Source organism: Canis lupus, chromosome 21, assembly GCF_048164855.1.
Source record: "Canis lupus baileyi chromosome 21, mCanLup2.hap1, whole genome shotgun sequence".
Taxonomy (NCBI): Eukaryota; Metazoa; Chordata; class Mammalia; order Carnivora; family Canidae; genus Canis; species Canis lupus.
Window position 1 is genome coordinate 44110282 of NC_132858.1, and position 21293 is coordinate 44131574.

At 40.8% G+C, this 21293-nt stretch overlaps 1 protein-coding gene across 20 annotated transcripts in view; it reads right to left on the reverse strand.

Annotated features, from left to right (window-relative positions):
- Nucleotides 1–21293, reverse strand: part of NRCAM (neuronal cell adhesion molecule) — a 275104-nt gene that overhangs the window by 139913 nt on the left and 113898 nt on the right. For 19 of the 20 annotated variants that reach the window (XM_072791582.1, XM_072791600.1, XM_072791598.1 and 16 more), the window contains exon 3: nucleotides 251–324. The gene's annotated coding sequence lies outside the window, so the exon portion shown is untranslated. Of the gene's footprint in view, nucleotides 1–250; nucleotides 325–14918; nucleotides 14939–21293 lie in introns of those variants that run through there. The other variant, XM_072791583.1, reaches the window with a different exon arrangement.

Genomic DNA, 21293 nt, shown 5'->3' on the forward strand with positions numbered 1-21293 from the left:
TTAGTGAGACAGAAATCTCATTACTATGGAAGGACGCGAAGGGCTGGCTTATCTTTCCTATGTATTCGATCCGTCCCCTTTGACAAGCAGTATGATTAATGTTTTTGCATCTCTAATTCCTGCTCCCCGTCTTTCATCATACTTTTTGGATTGAAAAGTATTAATGATGGCAATAATATTACATAATCATATTTTACGGTATGATTCCCTTCTTTACTAATTTAAACCTTTTCAGAAGGCAAACCCTTACCTTTGGAGAAGCTCTTCCTGTCTGAAGAAGTTGTCCTTTTAATTCTTTAAACCAGGTGTCTTCTTAGCATTGCCCTGGGGGTCAAAGAGTGGGGGAAATGTTAATGAGACATTCATCGTCAATCACAGCGGATTGTCAATACATTAACTCCAACAGACTCCCTGATGGGAAACTCAATTTGCCAAGTTGGGGAGCCCTGTAAGGAAAGACAAATTATGAATAGATTTGCCAAAACACATCTCTGCTGGTTTCAATCAAAGGTGACAGCAGAGAGTTGGCTGAAACTCTGGTGGCCGTTCCCTTCATGCAACCCAGCCAGAAGAGACTTGTCTGTTCCCTCTTTCCAGTTTAGGGAATGGAAGGTTTTTTGCAATGCATGTATATGACATGGCTAAAATACTTCCTTGCTGTGGCCTCATTATTATTGTTGTTATTCTTAAAATTTTTCATTTGGTAGAAAGGCCCCAAGTTCTCAATGAGGGTCATAGAGCGATGGCGGAGCAGCCAAGAGGGGAGGAGCCCCACCTGGATGGTGACAAAGGCTCAGCTATGGACAGCTCCGGAGCCTAACCAGCTCCAGCTCCTCAATCCTCAGCCTGAATGTTTCCTTTGCAAATATTCCAGCTGAGAACCAGCCAGAAAAGGACAGCATGGAGACGGCATAGGACAATTGCAGCTGAGCACATTAGGTTTCACTTCTTTTAGACAACTAATTCAATGACACCCAGGGTTTTCTAAGGGAGGATTTGTGGCTTTTTGGACTTTGGATTTTTAGAAACAGAAGTCATACTATCAGACCTCTGAGAAACCTTTCAGAGAAGAGAAACAAGTGTCAATTCAGGAACCCCCGACTGCACTGAAATATTAAGACAACTATGAATTGCAAAGTGATTCCATTAATAAGATAAAAAGATGTGTAATCATCTCAGATGTTCTTGTTTATGCACGCGTTATAAAATATTTTCTGTGTTGCAAAAGCTTTATCTTAATGACATGTAAAACCACTCAATAGATTTTCATTGGATCTGATGCAATGCTATTTCATCAGGACAAAAAAAAATGTTGTTGAGGTTAATGATTCCTCCTTGGAATTAAAACCAATTTTAGAGTAATCAAGGTTTTTCTTTCCTTTGTTATTTAGTTTCCACATTTGAAAACCTCTTTAGAGGTGTGTAAGAAAGAGTTTGCAAGACTCTTAAGTCATGTCTACAATAATAATCCAACAAACATTGAACACTTACTATATATCTGTCAATACACTGAATAAATATAAATGAGGACGAAGGAATAATACATGAGTGTACCTTTCCAGGTGAATATTGAGTAGGTCAGCATGTGGATGCTGTCTCCTTTCCCCCCTCCACCTACTCATCTCTCCATCTTTCCACCATCTCTCTCCCCCAGGGAGGCTTGGCTCTGCTTCTGGCTCCGCCCAGCACCTGAGGCAGATGGCCTAGCCCTGTGCCATAGGTGGCAAGAGAGAAACCCTTCCCCTTTTCTGTTACTGGATGTGGACCTTGGCTCAGTCTTTCTCTTTCCCAAAACAGGGTTAATGTCTGACATTGGTTTGGGCCCTAAGGACTCAGATCCTGTCTCGTGGAGTACTTTGCTTCCAGGTCATTCAAACCAACTTCACTCGGGGAAAGAAGACTGTCCCCTCTTCTAGCCCAGAGTGATGGAGCTCTGCACTGGGACTCAAGACCAAAGCCTCAGCTAATAATAAATTGTAACTTCGTCTTGCTTTGTCAGTGTCCCTACAAGTATCCCCGTTGGGAACCTCAAAGGCAGAGGGGACTGTAGCATTCCTGGGTTGCTGGCCAAAACAACCACCATGCTTCACCTTCAAATAATCAAGGGAAAGCAAATTTGCAACTCAAAAGGGTAGCCTGCTCCTTCCTTCTTAAAGTGTCTTCTAAAGCAAAATTTTGCACATGGCAAAATCCACAGACATTCAGAAAGTGGTTCAGTTCCCTGAGCCAAGCCCTAAGGGAACCTTCACCCCCAATTATTTTGGTACCCCTCCTCATGTTTGCGGCATCTATGCCACATTGGCTATTGGCTACGCTGAAAATCTCTATCACGGGAACTGGAGGCAACAGCTAAATATTGGGAAGAGAATCAATTAAAGACACAGTCCAAAAGAATTAATTTTGCCATAATTTTTACCCGCAAGAGAAAGGGAACTCACATGTTATGCGCTACTACCAGGTCCCAGACCTGGTGATATACCGATTGCAGGGGACATACCAACTGTCTAAGTATCGTGATCACTTTGACAGAGACAGAAACTGAAGCATGGAGAAGTTTAGTAAAGGACCCCACTCACAGGACTCCCAAGTATTGTATCTGTGATACAATTCTGCTTCTGTCTGAATCCAAAATTTGCGCCTTTCCTACCTCCTCCCATGGCTTCTGAGAAAGGCCAGGATGAACCTGGGGGCGGAGGGGGGGGGGCGGTGGCTACTGAGATTTACGGGGAGGGCAGTGGGGCAGGAAGCTGTTGGAAAGAGTGGTCCAGGTCCAATGGATGGGAAGCATGGAGGAAGCCAAGAGTAGTAGGGTCCGGGAGGCAGGAGCGTGGACCACAGGGTTGAAACCTGCAGAAGGGATGCACATAAATGGAGGGGGCACTTCTCAGTTCTCAGGGTGAAGCCCCCACAGCCCCAGCTGGTGCCACCCCCCTCCGCAGACCACAGTTTCCAATGGTCAGCGACACCCCCTGCATTGTCACCCCCAAGCCCTTCTGCCAAGCAGACCCTTTATCAATAAAGGAAGAGGCAGGTCTGAAAAAACAACTGGGTACGGTATGGAAGAAGGTGTTTTTGAACATAAATTTTAAAGAGATGTCAAAGGAATGTGGTTCTTTTGATAAGCTTGAATCATTTCTAGTATATAGTTCAATTCTGGACAAAATGCCAAGAACACACGTGTAATTTTGCATAGGTGTGGTTTCTGGTAGACATTATGTGGGAAAACCATTTCATCTCTGCTGTGTGTATCACCGATAGTGCACAGCCCCCTTTTTAATTTCCTTGTGATGACTCAAACCCCCAAGCCTTTGCAAAGACCACCAAAAGCCTCCATATTCACTGTATTGCCATGTCAGCAATTACGCCAAACATTTCTAGGGAATGAATTTTTGTTACATTCATTACTCTTGCTTTGACAACTGTGTCAATGGGTTTTCATCACCCTGAAACACGTTTAGGTTGACAGAATGGGGTAATACATCATTGCTAAGGATTATTTATCCAATAACAAAGTAACAATTCAATTTCTTTTTAACCAAAATACAATCAACTTATCCTATTAAACAAAACCAGGCCTAAGTCAAAAGGTCAAGATGAGATCTGATGTAATTTAAAAGTAGCCTTCAGAAAAGATAAATAACATCCAGGTTAAAAAAAAAAAAAATAGAAGAAACCCAAAGGCCAAGGTACAGACGATAAACCAATTACAATAAAAGTGATTCAGTGGTGCTTAAGTCTAACACTAAAAAAATTCAATAATCCAAGAAAGTGAATACTTGTCTTAGCCACTCATGGAAAAATAAAACAATGAATTTCCTAATCGATCCAAAGGAAATCCAACTATTGACTGGCATGAATTTTTTGCAGAATTTTTTGGTTTTGGTTTGGTCTGGTTTGGTTTAAAATGAGAACCTATAGCATTCAATGCAATTGGAAATCTCTTATTGCAAATACTACCAGGTAAAAAGGAATAGCACACAAAAACACTCCAAATCTCATTTGGCTTATACTGTCCTGCACAACCGTGTGGACATTACAAATGTCAATATTACTCTTTGGTTTCTGTGAGGTAGATTTCTAAAAACTGGCTTTATTGGTGATCTGGCAAAGGGCAGATCACATTAAAATATCAAGCATTTGACCCCTCCAGCCAATTCCGTTTTCAACTGTGACAATTTTATTTCCTGTTTGCTCTCTTAAAAAAAAAATCAATACAGCTGAGAAATAGTTTTTAGAACATCAATTTTGAAAATCTTACATGTAACAATAGATTTACACAGCTGCACTCTGATGTGTTTAGGTAGCATGCAAAAGTGTGCTTTTATCGTTACAGAATAATGACAGTTTACAAACTTATTTTTAATCTTTGGTCTTAACAAAACTTCAGTAGTATCAAAATCATAGACCAACCCCCAAACTCTTCTTTTTTTCTTAACTTCCTGCCTTTGACATGATCCTTGGACTGAATTTGGGGTCCATTCATACTTATTAACTGGGGAGAAAAGGATAAACAAACAAGCCTATTAAAATTGGCATTTATCTTTGGTTTCTCTGGGCATGCTTGTCATCCAGCAATCTTAATTCAGTTTGGCAGGGCAAAAAGCCAAAATCATCTTGAAACCCAGTTCTCCTCATTTCAGCAGCCTATGAAACAAAATGCACTCCAAAAAGCAAAGAGTATGGTCTGGAATAGAGCAGGTTCATCTAGTACCTCAGTGGGATGGCACCCAGAAAGCCACGTCTCCCACAGCCTGGCTGGCTGGGGTTCCAGGGACACTGGGTCCTAACTTCCAGCCCCAAGTTTAGCACCAAGTGCAGCTTACTCTTGCAAGACTAGGAATCTTGCTGGGGCGTGGGACCAATTCCATGAGTTGGTCATGTCAGGGTGGGAGCAGGGCAGGGATCCACTCTGATCGGAAACTTGCAGGTAAACCAATGTGTCATGCTTGACTTTCAGAGAAGTGAAACCACTGATCCCTTGATAAATCAAATTAAACAGATTGAAGACTGACCACCCACAGGAGCTCAAGACTGTTTCAAGTCACATCATCATTTGCTACCTTGCAGACTGGTGTGAACACCTAATAGTTAGCAAACTACACTCATCTACAGCATGCTGGACATATGTCATCTTACTATGCGTCAGGGCAGTGGCAATCAAGCTGACACATGCACTGTTGTAACAGTTTATAGTACATACATGGTATATTTCGTGGTCTACTAGGAACAATACGCTAACTATAAATAGAATTTAGAATTCCAGAGTGCAGTAATGGATAGCTGTCTACCAAAAAGCCATGCCCCGTCTTTTGTGCAGAGTGGCCAGGGGGAAGAGGTCCCTGCCCAGACTCTACTGTCCAGCTCCCCTTCTACTTAGGTGAGACCAGGGATGTAAGGGAGCTTCCTTGCCCAGATGTTTAAGAAGCATGTGTGTTTCCCACTCCTCATCCCTCTACTGCTGGCTGAATGCCGATGCCCAGTGTGACTCTGAAAGTAATACGGCCTGGCCTTATCAACACAGGTCCCTGAAAGGTGACAAATAGAGATCCTTCCATTCATATAAATGGTCTACATGGCCAGCAGTGGACTGATACCTGAATTGGAAAGGAATTCTAACTCAGTGAAGTTTCTACAATTTGGGGGTTTGTTACAACAGCTAGTTCTGTCCTATCTAATAGAGTCAGCATGTCGTGAATATAAAAGAAACCTTATATTAAATCTCTTCTTCATCCATTCTTTTTCTGTATCTACAATCTAAGAAGAAGAGATTTAGTTTTAAAATATCAGTGTATTCAGGGGTGCCTGGTTGGCTCAGTTGGTTGATGTCTAACTCTTGATCTCAGCTCAGGTCTTGATCTCAGGGTCAAGAGTTCAAGTCCTGCGTTAGGCTCCATGCAGGCATACTAGGCATGCTAGGCATGGAGCCTACTTAAAAAAAATAAATTATTAGTGTATTCAGAGGCTATTACATAAGTCCTATTAGACACAATTAAAATAGTGTTTATTTTGCTCAGGGAAGAAAAAGCTTAAAGGAGACTAGTAAAACTGTCAATGAATAAAGGAAGATGGTTAAAAAAAGTTGACTAAATACAAACCAAACCAATATAGAGGATTTATTTGATAGCATATAAAATAACACTGTACCTAGAACATGGGGAAGGTTGAAAATAGTTTCTGAGAGAATCTGATTCAGTAAGTGTAGGCGGGGCCTAGAAATCCACTTTTTAAACAAAGCATCCCTGAAGGTTCTGGTGCAAGTGGGCTTGGACCACAGTATCAGCAACTTGGTGAAGAAGGTCTCTAGGGGGGCACCTGGGTGGCTCAGTTAGTCGAGCATCTGCCCTTGGCTTAGGTCATGATCTTGGGGTCCTGGGATCAAGCCCAACTTTGGGCTCCCTGCTCAGTGGGGAGTCAGCTTTTCCCTCTGCCCCTTGCTCCCACACCGCCTGTGCTCGCACTTGCTCTCTCTCTCAAATAAATGAATAAAATCTTAAAAAAAAAAAAAAAAAGAATGTCTCTAGGATAATGATGGTTAAACCATGAAATATACCACTTTGTGAGGTCATCATGATCCTGGGGTCCTGGGATTGAGCCCCTAGTCAGGCTCCTTGCTCAGTGAGGAGTCTGCTGTTCCCTCTTCTTCTGACCCTCTCCCTTGCACATACTCCCTCTCTCTATCTCAAATAAATAAAATCTTTTTTGAAAAAATTTTTAAAAATTGGTGAAAGTCTTTGAAGCTCTCAGATGAAAGGCAGTATTTAACATATCAAAGAATTATCATGATCAGATAAGAAATTATAAAGAGCTTGCCAAATTTTAATTTTTTAGTGTTAATCAAAACATAGTCTCTTAAGGTTCTATTATGAAAATCTACTAATGAAGCTGAATATGATTAAAAGAGCGTCACCAGATTGCAAGGCTAGCAAATTAAATTGTCTACACTTTATCAATACTATTTAAAGCAGATACTTTGGAGGAAAAACAGCTGAATTATTTATCAAAGGAAGAAGTATATTAGACTTCACAAAATATGATTATTTAGGCATCTTTCATTAACAAAAAGGTGACAGTCGGACATGTAACTAAATGGTGCACTAATTTGATTAATATTTAAGAACTTGAACAAAGAATCAAATACATACCACTACTTCCTTTAAAATATGGTTATTGATGATCATATATACTGTTGAACGAGGAAAAAAATTCAGATGTGCACAATGCCATGTGCCAAAAGCAGATATATAGAGGATCCATAAAGTAATAACAGGAACACATTTTGTATATCAAGTTTGCCAAAGGGCTCACTATTTTAATTTATGCAGATTTAATATTCAATAAGTAGGTGACAGGCATTTCTGGATTTTAAATTCTGGATAAAAATAGGAGTAAAACAGATCAAGCTTTTGTGTAGTGAGTTAAATTGACCTCTGAACAACACAGCACATTCCAGACTCTCTCTCAAAGTTCAGAGAAGTTGTATGGACTTGATCCATATAATTTGCACAATTCACCTTTTCACCAGATTGTCATTTATACAATTCACCTCTCTCAATTTGTTGTTCTGCTTAAATTACCTTAAGAATGCAATGTAGAGAGCCAGAAGAAGGCCCTCAAGCCTGCTTTAGCTATATTTTATTACAAACTACCAAAGCCCCTTGGGTTTTATAGGTCCTGGGAATCCAGGCTGATTTGCAGAGGTCTCTACCACCTTTGCTTTTTGAGATTTAGCCTTACAAAGATCTTCATTCTAATGTTTAATCTAACTTGGTTCAAAACCGAATAGTTATTGCTCTATCGATATACACTTTGGCCTGAAGAGATTTAGGTACAAAAGCGTTCATAAATTTCATCTGCCAAATTCTTCTGATATTTAAAGCAGTGTTATAAATGCCCAATGAAACTTCCCTTATTATCAAAACTATAGTTCATCTTCCTCACAGGTGCCACAAATAATATGTCGGATTGTAGAGAAAGGGATAAAAATGCAGTAAGTCAGATTTAGCAACAGTAAAAAAAGAATGAATACATTTACCATAAAAAGGAGGGGAAAATCTTTTTTAAAAAAATTAGAAGTAATAATTTGCATTTTTATTGTTGGCACTAAATAAATCTTACTACAAAGATGATATGAGAAGTCTGAAAAACTTTCAAACATTTGGATAAAGACTAGGCATTCCTTCTCTTTTTTTTTTTACTATTATCTTTCAAAGTTGGTAAGTTATTCTTTCAAAATTCTCTTTAGATACTCCAGTTTTTCAGTCTCTTCTTGATACAGACATGAACGCACAAGGAGCCCCCACACTTTTATTTCTCCTCACAGCTTCTTGAATAGCTGCCATGCTCATTGAACTCAATTGGACGCCTTTTCATAATAGTGTTCTGGAAGGCAAAAGGAATGAACCACAACTGAATCAAAATAAAATGGGTTCTGAATACAACTCTGATCTAGCTTTGGTGATGTTCATCCTGTGGTTCCCATAATATTTATTGACTGGCACCCAGGGCATCCTAAGAACGTTCTGTCTTCACCATTTCTTAGTTATCTATGCAAGCACTGATTTTCAATTTCGCTTGTACTGGTCTTTTGAACCAAAAGGAATTTTATGAACATAAAAAAAGAAAAGGGAAGGGAAGGGAAGGGAAGGGAAGGGAAGGGAAGGGAAGGGAAGGGAAGGGAAGGGAAGGGAAGGGAAGGGAAGGGAAGGGAAGGGAAAAAAGCAAATAAGTCAAATAGGATTTAAATGATAAGCCTTCCATGATAGATTTCTCCATAGTGGTATCTGAGCAGAGTGGTCCAGTCCTGGTCAATCCCAAAATGGGTTTGGGAGTCTCAGATCTTTCAGTTGTCCAGATCAGTCTCCCAACTTGAGAATTGGAGACAGTGGTCTTATGGAAATCTGGAATATTATTAGTTCCAGGTCACTAACTAAAGGGAAGTTCAAATACGAAGATGTCCATTTAAAAAGAGGTCATCTTTAATGCAACATGACCTGTATTAAATGAACCATTATTTCTAAATAAAGCAATCAAGTTATGAATTCAATAGCTTACCAGGTGACATTAGGCAAATTACTTCCTGTCTGTGTACAAAATGGGGTTAATAATCCTGACCTATCTCTTAAGGTCTCGGGGGGGACAATTCATTTAGGAATTGTCTAAGTGCTGTATAAATGTTTCTGGTGTTATGAGAGCTTGGCTTTATTGTCATCGGAACGCCACCATCATAAAAAGGAATTGAGAGGTTGAGTCGGAGGTGAATTAACAAAGCAAGGTCTATGCTAATACAAGTGCCCTCTGACCTTGGATCACTGAGCTTGAAAAATCGCACAGATCAAAATGGAAATGAAGTTTGCATTTTCAGAGACACAGAGTTTTTGTTAATTTATTTCCTATTCAATTCCTTTGCTTTGAAAATCATTACTTTGTAAGCAAAACAACCATTTTCAATTTCCACCTCCTTTTTGTTTTCATTATTCTCATTGCTATTCCCAGCACCATTTGCATTAAAGCATGACATTGGAGGCATCCAAGGCCTTTCTTTCTCAATCAACTCTCTGGCATACCCAGGAAACATGCCTGTCAGGAGGCACGGGCTGTGTAGACAACAAACTTTCTTCACTTTGTTTGTTTTTATTATTGGGTGATCGATCCCCAGCCATTCCTTATGTTTAAAGGAAGCAAGTTCTCTCTCCCCAGTTTAACTTCCCCAATTCATTCATTTATTCGACAAATAGTCACTGATTACCAGGCACTGGCCTAGGCACTAGTATGTAGATACCAGGCACTGTCCTAGGTGGCAGAGGTGGCAGTGAATTTAAAAAGGCAGAAATCCTGGCTCCCATGTAGCTTATATCCTAGGGATGAAGACAAATAGTAAGCAAAATAAATAAGGAAATAAATATAATATGTTAGAATGAAAAGATGAAGTGTGGTAAGAGTATGGAACTACAGAAATGGGGAGGGCTGCAATTTTAAATATGATGGTCAGAGAAAAACCTCCTTGAGATGGTGTGATTTCAGGATGTGAATGTGGGAGCCATTGGGGAAGGGCTCTACGGGCAAAGTGAGGGTTCTAGGCAAATGCAAAGGCCCTGGGGTAGAAAATTTCATGCTTGAGAACAGCAAGGAGGCATCAGGGTGGCTGAAGGGAGTAAGCAGGAGGAAAAGAGCTTCAGAGGAGGAATGGCAGAGTTGGAATGGGGGACCAGATGACCTAGGGCTGGTGCATGGGGTCAAGGCCTTGGACTTCCACCCTGACAGATTCTGAGCAGAGGAGTAACATGATATGAGTCCCATTTCAAAGGCTGGATCTGGCTGTTTGAGAACAGGCTGAAGAGGAGCAAAGTTGAGACAGGAAGGCCACATAAGAGGCTACTGCACTGGTTCAGAGCAGACATTAGTGGCTTGATCCAAAGGTGGTACCTGGGTAGAGTTTCGCCGCTCTCAATTATTAATCACGTCCTTCTTCTTCATCTAGCTGTAGTCCCCTATCTGAGCTACTTCCCACTCTAAGAAAGTATCTTTTTACTTATAAGTCTTCCCTTCTATCCTTCTCCTGTCAATACTAATACATTCCCTCCCATCAGACCATCTTCAGAAAAGGTCAAGCACACCGCATTTGGTTGAGGTTAGATCAGTAAGTACACTACTGTTGCAAGATAAACTGAGGCATATTTAAAAGTTTTTAAAGAATTTATTTGAAGAAAAATCGATTTGAATCAGGCAGCATCCAATCTAGCAGACCGAATGGAGCTCCAAGGAGCCATATAAAATGAAAGGTTGAAACAAAGAAGTTATACTAGGCCGACTGCAGTTTGGTTATTGCAAGGTCCCTTTCCTTTAGGAGATGGCAGGGGTCTAACAGGCAGATTTCCTCACTTGTGCTGATCAGGTGATTCCTGATTGACTGGCTTAAGATTCCATTTCTGAGAGTCAAAACTGTCATGAAGCCCTGGTATGGCAAAAAGAGACATAGCATAAGTGACTCCATTTCGGATCTGGTGTCTTTGTTTTAACACTACTCTCCCAAAGTACAATGACTTGATGGGTTCTATTGAAGTTCTCAGTAAAGACACCTGCCACTCTTCAAGGCATTACATTACAGTCCAGATGACTGTGGAGTGAAAGCCTCCCTCTGAATGGGGCTGGGGGGAGGATGGGTTGGGTTAGGTACAGAAGTCTGGGATGAGGCCAACATCTTTGGTTTTCAGTAACCTCTACAAACCTGCTTGCATTTTGAGTTAATGAAGTGCCTCTAGGGCTGCACACAACATCTTTGAAGTAAATTATTATCCTGTTTTCATAAGTCCACATGCACCAAAGCAATGCTCATTGTTTTTTTTAACTCCTGTGTGTATATAAAGTTTAGTATTTTATTTTTTACCTTTAACTGGGCTACTGTAATCATATACCACATACTAGGCAAGCCTAACCCGTGAGTGCTGATTGACAACAAATAAAAACAGACTTGACTTCACCAAACAGAAAGGAGGTGGCTACATTCAAGCCCAAGTCCATGTCTCTAGAAAGGTGGTGGTACCCACCACGACTCAAAGAGGATGTTCTGGAAATGGCCCTCGTGGGAAAAGGAGGAAATTATATTAGGTTTTTCATCCACCCTAGGAAAGTTTCTGGCAACCTCAGGACCAGAGGTAAAGGAGGCATGTGTAACCAGAAAGATCTTGGATTATGGCATTCTGGGACCATGGCATCTTCTCTAGGTGCATGGGAGTACTCTCACTTCTTTATCTGGCTCCCACTGTTTGCAGAACAAGTAAGAATAAATTCGTTTATTCTATAAATGAAGTGATACGTGACTTTTATTCATGGATTATTACTTTAAATAAATTATCTCTCTCTTCTTCATTTTGGGCGACAGGAAAAAAATACATCTTGACATTCAAAAAAAATTTTTTTCTGAGCTTGAGGTCCTACCATGGGGCTCCAATTCCTCTGAATACTTGCACTGCTCACTGTCTCATCTCCTTCAGGGCTTTATTCACATGTCATCTTCTTGATAGCTGGGGCCACCTTCTGTGGCTGGTGGCTGCCCTGTCTAAATGGCAACATACACCAACTCCCATCTCCTTTCCCAGTTTTATTTTCCCCTGTAGCACTAATCATCATTCAACATATTACATATTTTATTAATTTACTTTATGTGTTGTCTCATGCACTAGAACCTAGGCTTCATGAGGACAGAAGTCTTGTCTGCTTTGTTCATGCTAGACACACTGTGCCTAGAACAATGCCTAACACACGGAGGACATCACTAAATATCTATTAAATGAATGAATTCCATAGCGATCACATAATAATATTAACTTGAGACGTTATATTCAAAGATCAATTTTGGCTAGCACATGCATGGAAAGTATTTCTGGAAGTATACATAAGACTGGTAACAACATTAACCTTGAGGGGGAGAAATTTCCATGCGATTTGATAGCTGTGTGTGCTACTCATATCTTTAGATCATCATTAGAGTCTTTTATTTATTATCACCCAGAGATGTCTGGGCAATGTGAATTATGAGCCATAATAAATGCTTTTTATAATTTTTAATAGTAACCCCCCCCACAACTAATAAATGTCCATTTAAAAAGAGGTAAGCACATACAGGTGCAAAAAGCTACACAAACATACGTGATGTGTTGGATGAAACTTGCAAAATTAACACAAAAAGATAATACATCTAATAACTTCTACTTTTTGAGTGCTCAAAGGTCTCCTATCCAACAGGATGAACAGATCTGGCTTGAGTGGTATGTGGGGTACCAAAGACACCTGTAGCTAACAAAGAGTTTCCAGCAAGCAAGCAGGACACTCTGAGGGCTAAAGGAGGAAGCAGAGAAGAATATACCCTTACAACTTTATTTACACCAAAGGTATGGTAGCAAGGATTCCAGTTGGGTCCAAGGTTTGAAAAGCATTTCAGTTTTCCTTTGAATTTCAGGGCCAAACTATTGTTATACATTACAGTCTCCCTAATGAGAGTTCCCGAGAAAAATGAAAGAAACCATGAAGACCAGAGTAGAGTCAGAAACGTCAGAGAGAAGTAGGTTGACAAAGTAGCAGAATTAAACTACAAGAGCACAGTTATTTATAGAGTAAGAAAATCCAGAACAGAAAGAAGGCAGTCATGGCCAGTGAACGTGACTTGTTAGCAGCAGAAATCCATGTTATTCTCCCTCTAACTCAGGTAAGCATGAGAACGAGGTCACTTATGATATAAAGGGAAGATTTACAGATTTGATAGTTCATTTTCTGGAAATGAGATGTAAATATCAAGTTTGGGAAAGGTGCCCTACAGTCCTATGGTAATGACCAGTGGCCTGTGGTGACGAAGCATAGCAAATTTCCCAAAAGGAACCAGGGACAAGGGAAAGAAGCAAAAAAGGGATGGAGGCTTGTTTTGACGGAGAAAAAGGAAGGAAGCATGAGCCCCATGAATCATGTTCCCAAACCCACAATTCTTTTAAGATCATTCCATTATTTGGGATCTTTTCTCTCTTTTCTCACCCTCTCTTGATTACTCCACTTTCCAACCTAGGACTTTGATTTTAATCTACCTAACACCAGCTGTTGCCAGAGCCTTCCTATTAAAGGCTTAGTTCAAACAGTCTGATCATTAAAGCAAACACCAAGCACACGGAGCCGACACAGGGTTTTGGAAAGAGCAGTGGTCCGAATGCCAGTGTCAGACCCCAGCTCTGCACAGTCCTAGCTCCATAGCCTGGGGCACGCTGCTGAATCTCACTTTTCTCATCCTTAAAACAGATAATAAGATTTGTCCTTTCTACAGAAGATGGTTAAGAGGATCAAACTAGATCATGCAAAACTGAAAAGCACTGTATAAAAACACACAAATTATTTTTATGGTGACTTTCATGCTCTTTTACAACCGTCGATGGAAAATATGAACAGAAAAGAGAAAGCTGGCCTAGGAAAACAGAGGAATGTCTTTCAGCACATTTGCTCTGGGTCCAGCTGCAATAAAAGTCAGATACCGGGGATTTAGAGGGGTATTTTCAAGGATGCAAGTTCTGTTGCGTGAGTATAATCACACTGTGTTTAATTTCATGAGGTTCAAAAAAACGGGCTGACGCTAAATATAATCTCACAGGTGGTCTTTGAAGATATTTCATGAGCTAAAGCTAACAAATCCAATTATGGCATTTTGGCGTTTAAAAAAAAAAAGGTGCCCTTAATCCACCCTTTCTCATCCTCTTGACCACTCAACTCTCTGGAATACAGAATTAACACAGAAAACTTGGGGAAAATTCTCAAGCTAGCACAGGAAGAATGACAACAGAATCTTCTTTTTAATCCAAAAGGCAAATTGGTGAAGCTTACGCCACACTTCGTGCATAGGCAGTATTGCATTACAATATAAAAAACAACAACAACAACAGGAATGCAGCAGATAAGGGTGAAGAAGCCCTGTCTGGAAAGCTGTTGTCAGGTAATATGAAAATGGAACAGATATCTCTACAAGGGATGATGAATCATATTGAGATTACAAGGCAACACACCCTCCTGCCTGCTGTACCCTTCCAGCAAACATAAACCTACTAGCATTTCTTCTAGTAAATGTGTCCACATTTGGCCTAAAAATACTTGAACTAAATCTGATGGGCATCGGGCCACCCAAGTCCCTCTTCTAAGTGTTTCACAGCAAGCCACGTGAAAGGTCCTAACTTCGGATACGAACTCCACTAACCAGATGAGGCCACTACATAAAACCAAATCAATGAACAGGGAACGTAGAGCTCCTTTATGGCTGGACTACAATTCTAATCCTGGCTTCTGTTTTTCAACAAATCGTTAAAATGATACCCGAGAGGCAGAACAGAAATCAACCGGTCCCAGTAAGCCCACATCACGTCCCCTTGCCCAGAAGCAGACACAGACGCTACCTCAGAAACCGAGCTCTCTTCCTGCTTCCCGGCTCCTCCCAGTAGCAAAAGGAAAACCTTACGTTTCCTGGCACGTTTCTGCAGATTGAACATTGGTGCGGCTGGACCATGTGCAGTAAAAAGTTAGAGTCCTCTGCACAGCCAATCCGAAGCGGCTCAGACCTCAGGGCCTCCCAGGGCGATCAGCCTGGCTTTGTGGCAATACAATGGAGGTTAAACATTGCCTCGGATCCACTCAGCAGCAAGAAAAATCTGTTTAGTGGCTCACAACTCTTTGGCAAAATAGTATTTTACTTCTTCAAACTTTAAAAACTTGTAAACGTTGTCTGTGATGATTTTTATAAACCAGATACTACGGATACATGAGAATAACCAATAATAAGCAGGTGTTTTCATGACAGGGGTAAATACATCAGAGTCACATAGCATGTTCAGAAGACCCAAAGAAAGTCGTGGAAGGTGTTCTAAAATGTAGGACGTCTGGTAGGACCTCGTGGTGGGGGTTGCCACGAATCTTTAAGCCAATCTGTTTTTGCTTGAATTTCTAATGATTATTTTTCAAGCATTAAGGCTCTCCGGGAAAACTTCCAGAGGAGTAGGCTTCTAAGTCCTTCACTGGCTGTGATACAGCTCAGAAAGTGCCCATTTAGAAAATTTTCAATTAAAGTTACTCACTTCCTAAGACCAAACCTAAAAATCCGTTCCCTGCTTATTACAATGACCGGCACAAACAATGGGGGGAACATATTTCTTTGGAGCTCTTTTCAGCACTTCTTGAGACCTGGTCGGAGTAACGCTTTTCCTCACAAAAGCACAACCAACATGTAACACAATCTCCTTCAAAGCATATTGTCAGGAGATCAACAATGACCACAGCCACATGACCTTTAAAACCCAACCAAGTAGAGACACCAGAGAATCCTGCCTGGGTCCTACCTCTGCACATCTGTTTCTGCTTAACATAATTGAAACTTGCAAAGCATAAAATAATTTTCTGATTTATTTATTTTTTCCTCTTTTAAAACCTAAAACATGCAGAGGAGGGAAGCCTTTAGAATGACGTGCTCCCAACTACCTATCTGCGGCTCAGTGTGTGTCATTAGCGGTCCCAGCTAATCGGCTGCTCGAGCCACCTCCACCGCACCTGCTGCCGGCAGCAGAAAGCAGGCTGCAGGGTGTGATTTATACCTGTTACACCTTTTGGTATTTTCCAGCCATGTCTCTGGAGTGAATTTTAAAAATGTAAGCTTCCCCATTGGAAAGTAAAACGTGCCTATGTTTTCCTATTAATATGTTAACATAACCTTTTCTTTCCCCAGTTCGCTATTCCCACAGGTGTAAAAAAAAAAAAAAAAAAAAAAAAAAGAAGGTTCATGCAGCAACCTGAAAGAAGGTTGTATTTTAAAGAACAGTGTGAGGACCACTTAAAATGGTGCTTTAAACCGTGATTGTGTTCCTCGCAGCGAGGGCTGAATGGAAGAGCGCCGAGTCTGATTATGCAGCTCGACTGACCGAGCCTAATCAGAATTATTTCAGCACACTGCTTCCCTACAGCCGCAGCCCCATTAGATGCTAAATGCTTCTGCCTTCCCACTCCTCGCTCCGACTCCCACTGTGACCTCTTACTTTTCAACACTGGTTCCTCAGTGGGCTACTCAAAACATTTTGCGGTAAACGGAGGCACCGGGCCTAGCAGGCTCCTCCAAGCCCATCAGCAAACCTGTCATTCTATGGCAAGAATGGATCTTGTCCCACTTGAAAACAGCATCCCCCAGACTGCCATGCAGAAGGGGGCCTTTCGAGGTCGTTCTTTCACCTGGTGATATGTTTTTGTTGGGAAAAGTTGAAGTCGACAGCTATTACTCCTTCTGCAAGACCGGCTCTGTCTTCAAAAATCAAATTTTGGACATCTCGTTTTTAAACTCACCAGGTTATTAACTCCTAGCGTCCTGCCTGACTCATGATTCTCAAAGACACAGTTGCATTTGGGGGACCAGGTGAGGCAACTCATGGCGTCAGAGTGGCACGTTTTGCTTTCTGTTCCTCTAATTCAATCTCCCATGTTGTCCAGATGTATCCATTGCTGGCATGGACCTGATTTTCTACATGCTACACCTTGACACCCATTTTAAGTACCTACGAATGTTTAGATGTGCTTTTTTACAGACACACGTCTTCATTTAAACCTAAATTATGTATCGAAATTTTGATTAGGACAGATGCAATCAGAAATGTTCAGTCTTTCTATCCAAATTTTATACTTCTACATATCATCGTGCATGTGTATACACATTATGAATATGCATGACGCATAGTCAACCCCTGTGCTTCAGATTCCTCATCTGTAACATGAAGATAACATAGCACCTTCTTCATAAAGATTTTTAAGAGATTTTTAAAGATTTTATTTATTTACTCATGAGAGACAGGCAGAGAGAGAGAGAGAGAGAGGCAGAGAGACACAGGCAGAGGGAAAAGCAGGCTCCCCATGGGGAGCCCAATGCGGGACTCGATCCCAGGACCCCAGGATCACACCTGAGCCAAAGGCAGATGCTCAACCACTGAGCCACCCTGGCACCCCGATGAGCTACTACTTTTAAGTTACTTAGAACAATGCCTGGTACATAGTTGATGCATGCAAGTGTTTATATTAAACAACATTTAATCAGATATTATCTATAAATGAGAAAATGTATGACTCTTTCAGGCATTCTTCCAGAATACAAGACTTCTACCCTGAAGTATAGTTTACCTTCATGATCTTTATTTTTGACATTATTTAGCAGGTTTTTATATTTGACCAAGTTCACATTCATTGCCAGTTTTCTGCAATATTCTGAAAGTTCTCTTCCAGAGCAGAAAGGATGGATGTTTTCCTCTGAAAACTCCTTTACTGGAACTAAAAAAGGATGTCAATTAACCAGTTGAATGTGAGATAAAGAATTTTACTGAGGTAGTCTGTAAACTGAGTGGGAAAAAATGAATTAACTGAGTGATTCTCTCCTCCACCCTGAAATGCCGTGCTATACCCACATGGTCACAGGCATCCCTGGGCATGTTTCTCAGAGATGTGGATCTGCAATAGCGGAGACAAGTTTAGTGCCATGTCATTTGGTGAAAGTGTCACAGGAGCCATCTGTTTCTGTAAATACAGTACAGAGACCCAGGAACCCAACAGATAATTTGATGGCACAGCAGACTGGCATCCTATTGCTTTTTGATAATTTACTGATAGGCAAAATGCCAAGCTTCTAGAAAGGCTTCGTGATGCTGAATTAAGGAAGGAGATCGAGAGAAAATGTTTTTGAAGCGAATTGGTATAGTTTTCAATATTTCAAGAGAACAGCAGAGATGGTTCTCTTTTTGAATCCGTGCACCATCTAAACCAACAAAACATGCACTAATTCTCAGCTCATTCTCTCTCTTTCTCTGAGTCCCCATCTCCCCCGCCCCCTCTCCTGCCCCACCTTGTTTTATGTATAGACAGATTTTATAAGCCACTGTTTTTGAAAAGGAACTCTGGTATTGTTACAATTAAGAATGATTCTGTAAGAAAAGAGTTTTTGCCAACGAAAGTGGTCCAAACTCTCATACTTTAACAGGAGTACCAAAATAGCCAGAATTTCTCATACAGAGTTCTTCTATGGCTACTCATATGCGTGTCAAGATATGCATTTCATTTCAAACATATGTCTAATTGCGTTGCATTTAAAGTCTTCTTAGAATTGCGTTTACATACGTAGAAATTTATCGGACAATTCAAAGAATAGCAACGGAACTGAAATTTAGAAGAATATATCAATGGGGATAGAAATGAGAAGGGGAAAAAAAGAGGGTTGTAAGGAATAGGAAACATACTAGGTTCAAACTATATAAAATGGCCTCTCTGTGTCATTAGGCCAAATATCAGTAATTTCACATGATGGACCCTAACCACTTCCCGGGACTTCCCAGCTCCAGTAATACTCAAATTATTTAACAGAAATATAGTCAGGGTTCCCAGTGTAAATGATTTCCATTTATATGACCGGTTGTAAAACAAGACTCATCACCATTTTCTGGATGTTTCAGTAGCTATAAGCAATGACTTCCTCCCTCGCAAATAGCCACACATTGCTGAAGGGCTTTAGAGTGTCAAAGCAATTTTTCCTACGTCTTCTTAATTACATATTTAGACACACACAGACAACCTGAATATATTTTTATATAAGAATATACCATATGTGAGGTCATTTTTCAAAATGGCGTTCCTTCTGACATCTAAAACCTCATTTGAATAATGCAGAAGTAATATATTCATAAAAATAAGATAGAGGGGCACCTGGGTGGCTCAGCGGTTGAGCAGCTGCCTTTGGCTCAGGCCGTGCTCCCGGGGTCCTAGGATTGAGTCCTGCATCAGGCTCCCTGCGGGGGAGCCTGCTTTTCCCTCTGCCTGTGTCTCTGCCTCTCTCTGTGTGTGAATAAATAAACTAAATCTCATGAATAAATAAACTAAATCTTAAAAAAAAGAAAAAAAAAGAAAAAGGTTTGATAATTCTGCTCTAAAAAAATTTACCCAAATGACTCTAGCTCAAAGAGATATTTTTAATCACATTATTTTCAAATCTTTTCTGAACTGTAAAACCTACTACCTCTTAGAAAAATTCTTAAATACTCCAATTACTGCTGTTACAATAATGTTGGTGGGCGCATTCACATTCAGATTCCTTTAGATTTATTTTAGTAGTCCAAGCGTTGGATGAGTAATGAAGGAGTTTATGAATCTGTTGAAAGCTATGGAATCCTAACCCAAAAATTCAGAAACCCCTAAATAACTACTATTCATGCAATAGGAAGCTCAAGAGCCCCAAAGTCCCTAAAGATCAATGAAACTCTTTTAATTGCCACAACTCATCCTTTTCATCACTCGTCTGTCTTTTCTTAAACAGTATAGGAAACAATAAAATTCCTCCACAATTCCCCATCTCCAATATATCAGGGTTTCCTTAGAGTTCTTGTCTGAACTGTGTAATTTCAACCAAGTTGCAATCCTGAAACTTTCGATTTTTGAAGTTGACATTATGTCACGAATATCTTTCATATTGCTAACAGTATTCAGAGTTATAATTTCAATGAACACAAAACATTCCACTGCAATGCTACGCCGTTATTGTTATCATCAGATGCCAAGGGTCTCTGAAAAATTTTTCAGAAAGGAAACAGAAGTGGAAACATCTTCATGGATGTGCCACCCCACATTATTTTTTCCTTATTTTATTTTGTAAAGATTTTATTTATTTGACAGAGAGAGTACAAACAGGGGGAGTGGCAGGGACAGGGAGAAGCAGACTCCCCCACTGAGCAGGGAGCCCAACACAGGGCTTGATCCCAGGACCCTGGGATCATGACCTGAGCTAAAGGCAGATGCTTAACCTACTGAGCAACCCAGGTGCCCCCAGATTATTTTTTTTAATGGCAACACTGTTATGTTCAGCTCAACCAGAGGTGTATGGGGCCACCTTTACATGTTGCTACTGGAAATTCTCTTAGGATATTTTGGCTGGTTTCCATAGACATAGACATGTTCATCTTCCAAAACACTAATGTATTACCCAATGCTAAGAGACTTCCACTACCTGTAGAGTAAAACCCTTAGTCTGAAAGTCAACATCCTGGACAGTCCAGCCCCTCCCTGTGACTCCATTAGTCCTAAATACCCACAGGCCCTTCTGGCTAAACAGGCCTACGATCCCAGCCCCCACTGCACCAGGCCCGTCCAGGTTTGCACCTCTGTTGACTCTGTTTCCAGACACCACTCTTGGAATGTACCCCTCACTTCTAGCCATTTGTTGAACTCTCCCTCTTCCATCAAAGCCAAGATCAAGCCCACTTGCCCCCACAACGACTGCACTAAAGGGCACAGGCATCAGAGGACTGCCTCTCTGCACTTAGACCTTATCGTCTAGCATTTCTCTTACTTTTACTACCTTAACCGTAGCTTTTGAGAAAGGTCGTTTTCTCTTCTTCCCTACTGGAATCATAAGCCATTTTTGTGAACTCTAACACCAAACACCGAGCTTTGCACAGAGCAGGCACCTATTAACGGTTATTTAGACCAGGCAGTGAATGTCTGAATGTAGCTGATTTCCTGCGTATTGCTTCTGTCTGTGAGCTCATATACAAGTGGAGAAAAATATTCATTAAATTCCAATGGAAGTGTCTTTGCCTCCCCACATACTGATTAGTGCGAATAATTAGTTCTTGGCTCCATGCCCTGCTTCCCCTGCCGGCGCCCCCCGTCCCTCCTCACCTCCTGTCCTCCCTGTGGTGCTCCTGCAGTCATCCCAGCACCTCCACCAAGGCATCTGCCACTAGGTTTCTTTTTCTCTAGATCCT